Below are 13,678 nucleotides of genomic sequence, written 5' to 3'. Positions count from 1 at the left end.
ACCAGGGGCATGAAGCCCCCGACAACATGGCTCCTAGGGTCATAGGGGCACACAAACCCCTCCACCACGATAAGGTGACGACTCACGGAGGGGGACTTTCATACTCTAAATATAAAATTGTAGTCAAAAGGTAAAGCCAAGGTCAGTCCAAGAAGTACTAATATGCTTGCATTGTTTTCTGGATTGCGAATCAAGAGGGAGTTTTTTTTATCAGTTTATAAGAACCTGCCGTCTTTGCCCATTTAGTCACGATACAACCTTTTTGACCAAGAGACATTCCATGGTCCTAAATTGTTACTTAATTGCTTGCCTTGATTACAATAGATATTTTTTCTTCCAGTGATAAATGATCAAAACCCTTATCGCTGACCTCCTTTCGCCAGTAACGTCAGAAAACATGGAATGATGAGCAAATACTGTTTAGGCTATCTAGTCTCACATTACAATCGCTTAAAGAGCAAACGCATACATATATTCCATATAATCGTTCAGTGTGAGCAACAACAATGGGAGTGCTTTGATTGTTCCACTTAAGTCATAGTCAAACTTTTATGGGACTTTACCTTAACTACTAGATTAACATGTATAGTGTACTGCATTAATAATACATTTGTGCAAGTCTGGCATGACGCACAGTCTAATTGCAAAGGAACGGGCTCCATCAAGTTTTAGTATTTTCACAGATACACGCAGCTTGGAATACTTAGAAACTGGTGGTTTGCGCTGTCATGAGCGTGAACACAGCAGGAGCAGAAACTGGTTTGCAGGAGGTCAAAGTGCACAAAATACTGTTATAAGAAATTGTAAGCAAAGCAAATCTCCACGGGAGGATGTACTAAATTTGGTCTGGGACCACAAATCACTGTTCTGAAGTAGGTAATGGAGACCGCCATCCACTCAAACGACATGTGTCCATATATCTATGACAGTGGTTCTTAACCTGGGTTCGATCGAACTCTAGGGGTTCGGTGAGTCAGTCTAAGGGGTTCAGCAGAGCCTCCGCCGTGGAGGTCACCTGATTTAATCGTGTAAATTCGTGATGATGCATATCTGAACCGGTCTCTCAAAGGTAACAGCACAAGTCGCACTGATTTGCAGTTATGTAATTTGTTTAGGTTAGGGTTTAGATAGAACCTTCAAACTGTTTAGGTTTTGTTCTTTGAACAAAGTGATGTTTGTACATGGCTCATTTTGTGCACCAGTGAAAAATGTCTTGAATTTGAAAAAAAAGAGATATTTGGTGAATGCGCATATGAAACTGGTGGGGTTCGGTACATTCAACGAGGTTAAGAACCACTGGTCTAGGAAATGTATTTTTTTTTTCTATCTAGTCTGATATGTTCAACTCAATAGTGGTGAACATACATTGTCATCAGAAAATTAAACTAGATGTACATTATAGGTCCAATTTAATGCTCATACTGTATTTGCATTAATTTGGTATCTCATAACGTTTACATGAACTGATGAGGAGAAAGAATCCTGTGCTTACACATAAAAACCATAGAAGACTCAGTGATACTCACAAGCTTTGCTGTAGTAGTTTTGAGTTGTGTATACCTACATGAATATGGCATTAAGTGGCATATTACTGTGTTCCTGTGTGTTTTACAGTGTGACTGTGTATATTCCACTTCTCTCCGTTCACTGCAGTCACATGGGTAGAGATAAGATTCACGTCAGATTTTTATTCTTGTGTCGGAGGCCTACTGTGAAATGGATTTATTGCGAGTTGATTCCACTTGGGTTCTCAGTGATGTGAATCATGTAGTATGATTAAAAGTTCGCTTACACTTATACACTAGCTAAAATTCTCATTTGCAAAATTTGCAACTGCACACAATTCTAAAGGGTAATGTGAGTGACCACAGAAGATTTATGACCCAATGCTAGTATCAATATCTGATGGAAACATCCTTTGTCCAAATTTGGTCAATTTCCAATTATTTTTTAATCACAGTGGGTCCATTGCTTTTACACATTATTGATAATGTAAGTGTTAAAAATGATTTGCTCTCTTTCACTATGCAATACAAATATCTCAACAAACATGTCGTTGTGTTGTTGCTTTCCTTGAGAGTGATGTTTTTTTTAAATACGAGAATGCCAGCAATTCATTCTACACTATTTCCGTACAAGACCATATTATTTTGTAGTTTTTAAAGTGGCAACATATTGGATTTGATGCATAATCAAAAGTGTGGCCTCTTTAAATATAATAAATAGCAGCACCAACTGTTTTTATGTCTGCAGTATTTTATCAGTCAATCTGCGAAGCTGTCAAACCGAGAGAGTGCCTACATATATTAGGAAGGTGCAGTAAGTGTAAAGCGTGGGGCAAAGCCTCACCAAACCCATTTGTCCTTCTCTGAATTTCTGCTGCTGTGGCATTTTTATTCTTCACTTGTAGTTGTAACTTAATTCTAAGTGTTACTGAAGTCCCTGTCAAACATTGTGTTGATAAATCTCTTAGTTATAACGGAATCAATATGGGGCAAGGTGCTGGATGAAAAACCTTTATAATCCTTGCCCTCAGCAATCCTGTGCACACAGGCCAATTTTACTCTAGTTTTATCATTTGAACCTGACAGTTTGCTGTATGTTGAGTAGACCTAATCCATACTTTTGATACGACTGTTGGCCAAACCTCATAAAGTATTCCAATCAAAGTTGCTGGAATGTGATTTTACTTTCCTAATAAAAACAAGTTTTTCATATCCTTGTAAGAGTTCCACATAGGTTATCAATGTGTGTGGCAATTACATAGTACATACCATGAAAATCAATGTAAACTCAAGTAAAAATGTGACCAATATATTGATTACTTAATTGTTAGGAAATAATGTATTATGTACAGTACTGTTAGATACTATATTCAGCATTAAATACATTAAACACATTCATTGTGGCAAATCAGATTGTGAGCATATCTTGAGTTCATGGAGGGAGCTTAAATTGCCCTGTTTATTTGATAATCTTCCACTCTGTTTAATTACATTATGGCTCTTTGGCTTCTACATTAAAAAAATGTTTGTTCTTTTGAAAATTGATGATTGAATCTGTTTGGAGAAAACTTTCAGAAACAAATTAGAGGTAAATGTTGAAGCAATGTTGGTATAGTTATCAGTTTGGATGTATGCAAGAGTGATGCAAATCAAATATCTTTATTACTTTGATTGGAGATTTTGTGTGAAACTTCATTATATCAATTACATTTCCCTCTTCTCTTGAGGCAAATTAAAATGAGCCAATAGGAGTATTGCTACTTTATTATTTTGAACAATTGGGTAATGTTTTTGCTGTAGCTGGTCAAGAGTCATGTGAATGATCTGAGGAAGTAAGACAACGTGAGCCAAGTGCTTAAAAGTACTTGAAACGAAAAATGTGATTATTCTGAAGATGCTGGCTTCAGTATATTACAATGAACCATACATGAGACAATGCTGTCTTGGTTGATGTCAGATCAAGACAGTGCTTCATTGATTATGTCTCATGTAGAATACTTGCATTCTGGCCTCTCAGGCCCTCGTGTCTATCGTAAATGTAATACCAAATATCTTTGGGGGATCTAGCTAGTATGCCTCCAATTGAAAAAGACAGAAATAATCTAGAAAAGCTTTTCTTGGGCTATGAGGGGGAGTGTCAGACAAGTGAAGGGTCAGTGCACCCACAGTTAGAGGGACACCTCAGGGAGATGAATAAAATTGGATCTGCCATTTTCTGAAAAATGTACCGTTGATTTGATATGTTCACGTCTAGGTTGTGTTCCCTAGAATGTCTCTAATAGTTGAGGAAGACAAATTACAGGTACTTTCCTCTAAAGCAAAGGGAAGGGAAACAGACCTGTGGGGAGGTCCCATCTATCCTCTTAAGAATTCACAGAAGATTCACTGTGAACAGCACATTAGTCCATGAAACTAAACATCTGACAACAAAATAATTATAAAGATTTAATATGTCAGTATTTATAGCAATTGTATTTTTTTTTTTTTGTGTCGCAGTATAATTAGTCTGTTTTCTGTCAACATGCATAAATGTCTCCTGAAGGTAAAAATATAACCACTTCATTTGTGAACGTACCGAAGTTTCAAACTGGTGCTGCTAGTTTTTCAGCCACAGTTCAAGTTTACATTTAGTTGAAATCAACATTGTATATAAAGCAGAAAGTCCAACCCACTTGGGCATAAAATGCCTACACCACCCCCAACCAAAGAAACAAACAAACAAAAAAATAATAGCTGTGACTTCACAAAGTCATCATACAATTCAAAGTCGGTGTTTGATGCGAGTGTCTAAGGGCAAAAGAATAGGGAGCAGACTGGGAATTTCTAGAGTCACGACCATAAAATTAGTTTGTTCGCTGTGTACTGTTGGCGAGTGCTATGCTGCCTTTTAAACCTGTCAGGCTAAACTGATGGGGGTTGAATTAAAAGCAAGAAGATGCCCTTCTGACGCTTCAGAGCTAAGAACAAGGAAATGCTCCAGAAGGCATACAAGTGCAGGAAAACCAGAGGGTTCACAAATACATTCAAACTTGGTCGTATCTGCACGTCTGTGTGTTGTATATTGCTCGGTGTGTGTGTCTTATTGGCATTTTCCATGGCGATTTCAATGAGCTTACTCTATTAGGATCACAGAGGGCTTCCATCTCAGCCTGCATGCAAAAGAAGTGTCCCTGGAGCCTCTGTTTACCAACCAAGTCGGATTTGCTGCTCTCATACACAGCCAAGTTCGGGCTCAGCTACCCGGTATGCACCCCCCCTCCACACACGCACGCACGCGCACACGCACGCACGCGCGCGCGCACGCACGCACGCACACACACACACTTACACACGCACACACACACTTTCAATCTCCTCATTGCCTCTCCCTTTGCCCTCAGCATCACCCACCCCCACATCCGCGTACAGCATCCCCAACCTCAACCCCCACCCTCCGCTAGTCTTTGAGGCTTTCATTTTGTCGCTCATCCTCAGTCCTCTTTTTTTTTTTTTTTTTTTTAAGCCAGAATCACTTCTAAACTTTCCAGACTGTAGGGTTTTTATGTAAATCTCATGGCACAGAAACATAAAGCTGTGGTTACAAGCCAAATCCACATCCTTAATAAACAAAAAAGAGAAACACTTCAAAAAGAATTGTTTAACTCTCAAAAAATAAATAAATTTACGTATCGAACAGGATTGTACTGCTTCCTCAAAGAACAAGTAAGGACTTCAAGAGGTTGTTAATAAACATTGAATGCTAAGATTATTGTTCTTTTTTCCCTGAGTAAAATGTATCATTCTACTTGAAAGAACTGTTCAAGTTAATATTCAGTCCTATCTACCATTTGAAATGCAGTGTTTCTGAAGTGGTATAATACACCACAAAAACAATCATGCTCAGTTGCTGACCAGAGAAGGAATTGTCTCTTGGAATTGTTTCTTGATGATAAAGAAAACAATCCCATGACAAAGGAGCAAAGGAAAGCATCTGTTTACTACAGCTACTCATTCTCAAGGGGAGAAGAAAACTTGCTTTGTACATTGATACAGTTAGTTGACAACTATGTTATTTCTGTGATTGGAAGATTTTGTATTTTATATTTTCTTCTCAAGCATGCACTTAGTTCTTGTCTATTCCAGTATTGTTATAGCATCAAAACTCAGCTGGTATAGGCTTTAGTTCCCTGGGACCCTGAAAAGGATCTGTTGTATAGAATATGGATGGAAATTGGGAGGCGCTTACTCTCTTGGCTTCACTTGCTTTTAAACCAGATAATGAAACTCAAGGTAATATCTCAAATAATATTTTTCACAAAGCTATCTTCTGGGTTGTAGAACATTGGAAGAATGTAGCTGCGTGAGCTGTAGATGTATCCATGATGTGGTTTGTAGCTTACTGGAGCCAGTTTGGACTTCATATTGTACTCCAAATAGATATGGGCTGACAATCATATGTTAGTAAGAAACATGGGAGAACAGAGCAATATTCCCAAGAGAAACACTTCAAAAGGAATTGTTTAACTCTCAAAAAATAAATAAATGTATGTATCTAACAGGATTGTACTGCTTCCTCAAAAAAAAAAAAGAGTAAGGAGTTCAAGAGGTTGTTAATAAACATTAAATGCTAAGTTTATTGGGTTTTTTTTTTCTCTGACTAAAATTTGTCATTCTGCTTGAAAGTACTGTTCAAGTTAATATTCAGTCCTGATGCACCAATGTTGTAATTTTCTGTTACAATTACTTATTGTGTCATGGTTGAAGAAAAATGGGCCTCATTCACTTACAGTCTTGATGCATACATGTTAACCCCCAGCATGAAACTCATCCTTTGGGGTACAGTTTAAAAAAAATGAGTTTATATACTTTCTGAAAGGACATTAATAAGATTTTCCAAAGATGGATAGATTGTGAAAAATGGGTAATGTTTGCTAAAGGGATGTCAATTTAAAGATCAGGAATGCAGCATCTGAAGAAGAGAGAAAGTTACGATGATGTGATCGAAGTTGGTGAAATGTAGTTTGGAACATACATCAACACTGACTAGGAATAAATATAATGCATTAAGACCACTTATTTCCCATATTGTTACCTCTATTTTCCCAAATCTTCATACAGCTATCCAACAAGAAAGAGAACATATGGTATGTATGTTTTCATTTATGTTGTTTAATTTTCAAAAATAGCGATAATATCATTAGTAGTTGTAATTTATTATATCCCTCGTAATATAGTATTATTGTATACATATTATTTCAGAATCTATTCATTACCTCAAAGTGTCTAGTGAATTTCAAACTGAACATGTGCAAAGTAATTCTGACCAATCCGATGCGGCCTTTCATTGTTTACACCATGAGGGATTGTATGATGGCCTCCTTTGAAAGTTTGAAATCTAGACCGTTTCACATATCATGTTGTTAATGCAAGACAACCATTTTGTGCGTTACAAAATTGGCTCGAGGGATACAGACTCCAACCTATCAATTTGACCTCATTATAGAGGTCTGGCTGGCTGAAGACAGCTCACACACACATTGAAGACAGCAATGGCAACACACGAAACATTAACAGAAAAAAAAATAACCATAACATTGGTCTTAATTCCCTGAAAAGAGGACTTGCTGGAAAGGAGCCAAATTGTCTCAGCATCTTAACTTGGCAAGAGGCCATAACTTTTCAAACAACTACTCGTCATCTCTCAGATTTTCTGACTACAAACATCTGCTTTTCAAAGCTGCATGTCGTTCCACTTGAGTCTGTCACCAAAACTGAGCTCAGTCACTAACTGTCACTTCCATCTGAAGTCTGTAGGGTCTCCAAAGACATGAAATCAATACTGAACATTTTCCTCATGTGGGGACACACACTGACGACGGACAAGATTCCCCTCACTTGATTGAGGCCCACTTAGATGGTTAATATAACTGATGGACTGACACACACAGCTCTGTGGGAAGAACCACTGTGATACACTGTGACAATCTCTCACTGACAGTGAGGTAGTGAAAATCCAAACTTGTTTGCGTTGTCTCCTGCTGTTAAATGCTCTTTTGGTGCTTGTTGTTATGTCTCCTTTTAATCCACCACACCATACTATGAAAGACGATTTAAGACATGAAATGAAGAAAGGTATCAGAAAATAACTATACTCTTAATAACAGCTCAACAATTTGTTTTTTCGGTCTGATGCCGAACGACAAGAACAAGAACAGAAAATAACAGCTTGTAACAATACACATATTCATCTAGATTGATGAATATGAATTGGTGTTTATCCACAGCATCTGGCAATGTGGGAAGAGGCCACACTTGTGTTCAGTTGCGCACAGACAAGAACAGCATGTAAAAAAATATTGCTATTGTTTACGAACCAATAGTGGCCCTGACATCAGCTACTAAGGGTATCTGGGGTCAAAGGCTCTGTCAAATCTGTGGTTTTCTGAGAACAATTGGCCATCAATTGAAGTTTGAATGAGGTAAAATTGATCATGTACATGAATTGATCACAAATTTTATGATATTAGACCTCATCTCATGTTGAATTTCATTTAAATTCCGCACTGTTTTAAGTCCAACACATAGACACATTGTGTCCTATTTTATTTCCAGCATAAGTCGAGCACAAAGCAGAATCTGTGCGCATGGGTAGTGTTTTCTTTTTCTGTTTTTCTAAACTTTGCACTTGTAGATTTGGGCTTAACGGCGTGTTTGTACCTTTGTGCGCCATTGTGGGAAGGAAGTAGTCTTTTACCGACCAATCCTGGCAGCAACCCTCATTTACATTGAAATAAGGGTGGTCAGAGTCCCATACACCAGAAGCCATGTTTGGCATTACGGAAAAAGGAATGAACTCGCTGGGGTCTGTGTATGACATTGGCAGATAAACTGCAAGATCTCCCTTTACTGATCCTGTGGTCAGCCCTGCTATCCATGTAAAGTGGGTAATTGGAGACCACCTTGCACCTTGTTCATGTGTCTGCGTATGATCCCCCCTCCACCAATCGTGACGTGGGTGCTATTACATTAATAGTTAAATGGTAAAGATTATAATTTCTTCAACCGATTTAGAGGTATTATCCCACCTTGGTGCCATATTTATGAATGAAACATACAATGAAACACATATCCACAAAGCACCAATGTTGTCTGCCTTGATCAAATACACTAAAATCGAAATACACCACCTGCACCACGAGTTGGACCTACTTTTAGTGAGACTAAAATCGAATTTACTCTTTGTAATGGAATTTGCTGATGTGCCTGGGGATTGTAGTAGAAAATGCTCTCGGTCCCTCGCAGCATGGTCTACCAATGTCACAAAAACCCAAAACTAGGCTTGCCCTGCACTAAACTGCTCCATGCGCCGAAATGACCAGTGAGACGCAATGCGATTCCAAACACGCTAGACTGCTTGAAGTTGCGGCTGATAGAAATGAGCCAGGAACAAATAGACAAATAATTGGGTTTTTTTTAGAGATAAACTACAATTGTATTACATTACTGTCACAGATTAATTGGTCTTAAGTTATTTCCTTTTGTTTTTGTTCAACCGTATATTTTCAAGCTTCGTAGCATTCGTTCCAGCACAATACAGTCTGCTTCCTTTCTAAAGCAGCAAGATAAGGAGCTTAAAGTCTCAAGAGTGCAAAGGAGATGTGTGCGCACATTGTCTTTGCAGTGCCATGTCTTTGGCAAGGGGGCATCTGCAGTTTACAAGACTTGCCTTCAATTTTACTCATCAAACAATGGTTGTGTACACAGCCCATTCAAGGCAGGGGGAACGCAACTCAACGTGACAAGAACATCAACCATTGGGCCATCTGGGGAGGATGAGTGGCAAATAATGACTCCTTGGTGATTATCGAAAGCACAATTCTTTTTCTCTCCGTTACAACCCAAAAATAGTTGGCTGCAGTAAAAACTAACAAAATAAGAACCATACCCTGAGGATTCAGAGCATTGACTGATTGAAGATCCATCATCTCACCTTTAATTCACATCAGTGCAATTTATTTTCAACTAACTTTTGTTGTCGCCATTGCCAGGCTTGTTCCTGACCTCACAAAGGCAAGTCATTAAGATCAAAATCTCCCCGACATAAAATTTTTATCTAAAATCAATCCAGTGACCTTCACCACGCAAAGGCAAATGCGTCGTCAAATGCTGGCACTGTGTTAAACGAGCGTTGCATATCTTTATTAATCAGGACTCGGCCAGCAATATTGCTCAGGTTCATTGTTTTCCCCCAGCCTAAATTCTAAGGTTTCGTCCCAACTACTTTTGTGAGAAGTAGAGCAAATAAACAGACAAACAGAAAATAAACCTACAACGAAATGTATTGTGTACTGCCAAGCAAACATTCTCATTTCCCAATGTTGCCGCAGGCTGTTTCACAGTAGACAGATGGAAGGAATCATCACCACAGCATGTATATTGCCCACATCGTACAACACACAAATGCTTTTTTAACTGTTGTTACCTCTTGAAATGCAGAAAACCTTAACAACTTAATGTCTGCCTTAGAAAGGGAACAGTTTGTGTTCATAAACTGTATGGCTAATAGTTGCTGAATAAATTAGTACACTCAGGATCTTGGCTAAACCCCTTGGCTCCGAAGTGAATCTCTCTCATTGATGTGTATGGCATGCTTGCATCCCCTCACCATGATTAAATACTATATGCTCTTTAAGTATGACTGTCATGGAACATGTAGTTCCATGAGACCAATGTCTGATACAAAATACACATATGTATATATACATGGGTATGTCTGTGTGTGCATGCCTGCTCTCTCTCTCTCTCTCTCTCTCTCTCTCTCTCTCTCTCTCTCTATATATATATATATATATATATATATATATATATATATATATATATTGATCGCCAAACTCAGGTGCACAACAAAGAACGATGTCAGGTGTTGTCTTGGTCTATTTACAAATGTATGCTCTTAGTATGAAGCAAGATGTTGGCTGATAATAATTTCCCAGTTTATAAAAGTGGCCCAACAAAAGTTACTATGTATTGAAAATGTTAACATTCAAAGGCCAACCAATCCTACTCCCTTTGAGCGTGCAAACTGTGCTGAACTAAGACATTTATAGATGACCTTTTCCTTTATTTCATTTTTTTTTTAATATGTATTTTTGTGGATGTTCATACGCAGTGGCGGCGCCAGAGGGGGGCCTCTGAGGGCCTTAAATATGCTTGTCCCCACTGGGTGCCAGACCAGACAACTGACTTTTGGAATCACACACATGGAATCTTTATCAGTGTTTTATAAAAATTTGAGGATTTCTATTTTTTTTTTTTTTTGTTATGTTTTGCAGCCCCCCTGAGATATCCTTGGCCCTTTCCGTGTCCCCCAAGGAAAAAAAAATCCTATTTCCACCAATGTTTATATGGTGAATCAATCAATCAACCAACCAATCAAGTTACAGTGTAACACAGTTGAAACACCACCACTCAATGTAAGTTTCACGTCAAAGCTGCCCTAAATTAACATCATTGATATTTACCATAATCATCATTCATGTTTTTATAATCGTTAATATAAGAGTCTATGTATGTGTAGTTTTAAATGCACATTAATATATCTATTGTCATACAAAATGTCTTAAAGGTGCATATAGTTGGCGGCTCGGTGGCGCACTGGGTAGCACGTCCGCCTCACAGTTAGGAGGGTGCGGGTTCGATTCCACCTCCGGCCCTCCCTGTGCGGAGTTTGCATGTTCTCCCCGAGCCCGCGTGGGTTTTCTCCGGGCACTCCGGTTTCCTCCCACATCCCCAAAACATGCTTGGTAGGCCGATTGATCACTCCAAATTGTCCCTAGGTGTGAGTGCGAGTGCGAATGGTTGTTTGTCTCTGTGTGCCCTGCGATTGGCTGGCAACCGGTTCAGGGTGTCCCCTGCCTGCTGCCCGATGACGGCTGGGATAGGCTCCACCACGCCCGCGACCCCCGTGGGGACTAAGCGGTTCAGAAAATGGATGGATGGGAGGTGCATATAGTTAAGTTTAATGTGGATGTAATGTTCAGACTTCATACACAGGCTTCACCCATTATCCAGTTGCAATACTCTTGTTACAATAATGAGCACTCCAGCAGCTGCAAAGGGCACATATATGGCACTATAAAACTACAGAGAAGTCAGGCAAATCTGCTCACGACAATGCATGTTTTTATTATGCAGCCTGTAGTATTCTGCAAGACATTAACAGAGAATTAATTAGCTGTCATGTAACAACATCATGTATCTCTCCGGTATGCACACATTATTTTGCCAGTGGACATTAGGTGAAGTCTGGCGTTACTCTAATTGGTGTTTTGCAAATACATGCCACTCATTGCTGGACCCTTCATTATTCTAGAGATTTCTTGGCCTCGTGAGGACTTCTGTTCATTTTGCTTCAAGCGTGCTTCACGTTGATCTGACAGGATATTATTAGCTGTTGTTTTTTTGGAAGTAAACTTCATGACATTCTGATGTTGATTAATTGAGGCCAAACCAAAAGGCATGATGGTAATGCATCAAATACAAATCAAACTACAAATACTTACAAAATAGTAATCCATGATATCAAGTGACAATTCAGTGGGAAATGGCAATTGATTATTTTACCAATATCCTCTCTGAAATATGTTATTTCGTCAGCATTACAACTTACCTTTTGCCAGAGTTATTGATTGAGTTTTTTTGTTTTTTTTCATGCTGGACACGGTTGGCATTACTTTTAAACCTCTCCACAGTAGTAAGACATGAGTGCCCATGCAGCATGATTTGTGTCTGTTGTCAACCGTCTCAGCACCGACATGACAGATGGGAAGCCTAAAGCTTTTTCTTCCTTCTGATCCACTACTTTGGAGGAAGCTAGGGCCGCACACGTTGCATATTCACGCGCTGCGGGAAAAGTTCAAATATTATCTCATGTAGTTTTTGTCTATCTTGGGTCCCTGCACTATATCTCTGAAATTCTACCTCTGCTGCAAAGAAGCTAAAAGTAAATATTGAATTGTCCTTTCTCTGTCCACTCCATCTTTTTCAAATCTTTCCTGCCTCCAGAGATCTTGGAAAAAGTGAGAGAAAACTGAAAGAAATGAGGCAATAGAGAGAGATTCAACTCAGTGGGGTATAACTTAAGTGGTTCTTGAAAGTGACCGTGGAAACAGTCAGCTTCTGTAAAAAGGGGCCTTTTTTCCCAAAATTCTTTGGCTCTTCAAAAAGAATTCCTTTCTATTGGAAACCACATTTTATACTGTGACATGCTATGAAAAATGTTCCAAACCTTTATAGTTCATGCATGGGAGAAATACAGTATGGGTAACAAAACAAAAGAGTAGCCTGACCATCTTATTATTTATGTAGCAACCCACCCTATTTTCAGAGATGTGATCAATACTACTTAAGAGTGGGCGGAAATTATTTTGGTCTAAAGCATGTGTATGGGGTGCTAATGCCCAGCGCCATGCTGACTGAGTAAGGGAGAAATATGAGAAACCCAATGAGTCATTGATGAACTGAATGCCCTGTTTGATAAGGAAATTTAAAAGTGAAAAAACTACCACGTAGATGTTTTCCTGATCACTGTGGCAAAGTGTCATGGTTGACTTACTTGATATTGGCAGAATCACAGATCTTGATTGAGTTCCTTTACAGATCATGTTTGATCAGCTTTAGTCAAATTCAATACGGTTGGTGTCTCTAGACAAACGTTAAATACATTACATCTTTTATCATGATAATATTCTGAGACCTGAGGAAAAACCTATCCATCCATTTTCTATACCGCTTGTCCCCACGGGGGTCGCCGGCGTGCTGGATCCCAGTAGTCACCAGGCAGTAGGCGGGGGACACCCTGAACCGGTTGCCAGCCGATCGCATGGCACACAGAGACGAACAACCATCCGCACTCGCACGCACACCTAGGGGCAATTTGGAGTGCTCAGTTGGCCTACCAAGCATGTTTTTGGAATGTGGGAGGAAACCGGAGTGCCCAGAGAAAACCCACGCGGGCACGGGGAGAACATGCAAACTCCACACAGGGAGGGTCAGAGGTGGAATTGAACCGGCACCCTCCTAACTTTGAGGCCGATGTGCTAACCAGTGCACCACCAAGCCACCTTTGAACTAAATCAGCAACTCGCAATGTATAATTTTATATAGGTAAAAAATAAAGGCATACATCCATTCCT

The sequence above is a fragment of the Syngnathus scovelli genome, chromosome 1 (assembly GCF_024217435.2).
Source record: "Syngnathus scovelli strain Florida chromosome 1, RoL_Ssco_1.2, whole genome shotgun sequence".
NCBI classification, from domain to species: Eukaryota; Metazoa; Chordata; class Actinopteri; order Syngnathiformes; family Syngnathidae; genus Syngnathus; species Syngnathus scovelli.
Note: the sequence above shows the minus strand (reverse complement) of the source record.